This window comes from Nannospalax galili, unplaced genomic scaffold (genome assembly GCF_000622305.1).
Source record: "Nannospalax galili isolate Female #2095 unplaced genomic scaffold, S.galili_v1.0 scaffold185, whole genome shotgun sequence".
Taxonomy (NCBI): domain Eukaryota; kingdom Metazoa; phylum Chordata; class Mammalia; order Rodentia; family Spalacidae; genus Nannospalax; species Nannospalax galili.
In genome coordinates, this window is record NW_008355474.1 from 830998 (window position 1) to 832329 (window position 1332).

The 1332-nt window shown below is 60.3% G+C and overlaps 1 protein-coding gene across 5 annotated transcripts in view; it reads left to right on the top strand.

Moving 5' to 3' along the window:
• Positions 1 to 1332, top strand: part of Man2a2 (mannosidase alpha class 2A member 2) — a 24088-nt gene continuing 22756 nt past the window's right edge. Inside the window, exon 1 of one of the 5 annotated variants that reach the window (XM_017803097.2) lies at positions 1 to 90. The gene's annotated coding sequence lies outside the window, so the exon portion shown is untranslated. Of the gene's footprint in view, positions 91 to 222; positions 291 to 1022; positions 1044 to 1332 lie in introns of those variants that run through there. The other 4 variants (XM_029555931.1, XM_008852777.3, XM_029555930.1 and 1 more) reach the window with 4 other exon arrangements.

Consider the following 1332-nt stretch of genomic DNA (forward strand, 5'->3'; position numbering starts at 1 on the left):
AGCTGCCCGCGAGCCGGCCGCGGTCCCCGGTGATGTGAGCTGCGAGGAGGCCGGCGGGGCCCCGAGCGGCGCGGAGGCTGGCCGCAGACGGTAACGGGCCGGGCGCAGAGCGGGGGAGGGCTCCCGCTGTCCCGGTGGCAGCGGCGTTGGGGTAACAGGAGCGTGAGCCCCTCGTGGGCAGGGTGGCGGTGCGAGGCCGGGGCCCCGCAGCAGTCATTGCAACTCCCCGGTGATGTGAGCTGCGAGGAGGCCGGCGGGGCCCCGAGCGGCGCGGAGGCTGGCCGCAGACGGTAACGGGCCGGGCGCAGAGCGGGGGAGGGCTCCCGCTGTCCCGGTGGCAGCGGCGTTGGGGTAACAGGAGCGTGAGCCCCTCGTGGGCAGGGTGGCGGTGCGAGGCCGGGGCCCCGCAGCAGTCATTGCAACCCACAGCGCGGCGGAGTCTCGAGGGAAGGGAGGGGGCTGGGCGGGAGACCCGGTGGCAGGTGCGGGCCCCGCGGTGAGCCAACTCCCTCTCCCCAGCTCCACCCACTTTGGCCTGGACCCAATCTCCAAGGGCTAAAAATATTGCTGGAGGCTCCCGAGCTGAATTAGATCTGGCTAAGTAGGGCACATAGCAGAGGTGACAGAGCTCTTCGGCCCCGGGGCCTGGAGAGCAGAATCCGGAACGCGGTCCCGCCCACGCCCGTTCAGCTGCTAGCATCCTCCCTACGGCCGGAAGGCAAGTAGGGACCGCAGGCCATGGCGGCCGGCCCTGTGGGTCCTCTGAAGTTACCCCAGAACGGAGCAAGGGTGCCCAGCCTCACCCTGCCTTGGGGACTCAACCTGTCTCTTGGCTTCGTTGGAGTCCCCCAAGCGCTCTGTAAGCTAGGACTGGAAGTTTTGTACTACAGGAACCAGGAGACCACTAGAACTGGCTTTATATTTAGAAACACAAACATCTTCTCCTTAAAAGGAAATTCATTGTGTATTCTTCCTCAGACAGGATCTGGACCAGGCACTGTTTCTGCTGAGTGCCAGTCTGACCCCGCAGGACAGAGGGGAAGGTTTGCCTAGCTTTGTTGCCTGTGATTATACCTCTTAGTCAAACAAAATAAAAACCTGAGTATTTATTCATTTGAAGGAAGAAACACATGGCCAGGGAGCCTAGACAGGCAGGGCTCTGAGCAAGCTGGTTGCAGTCAGGAGTTGTGTAGTCAAGTATTGGTTATAGCTGGAACTCTAATCTTTCACCGGTTTTTAATTTTTTTGTTTTGGGTTTTTTTTTTTTTTTTTTTTTTTTTTTTTTCTCCCTGTATGAACTCACAGAGATCCACCTGCCTCTGCTTCCTGAGT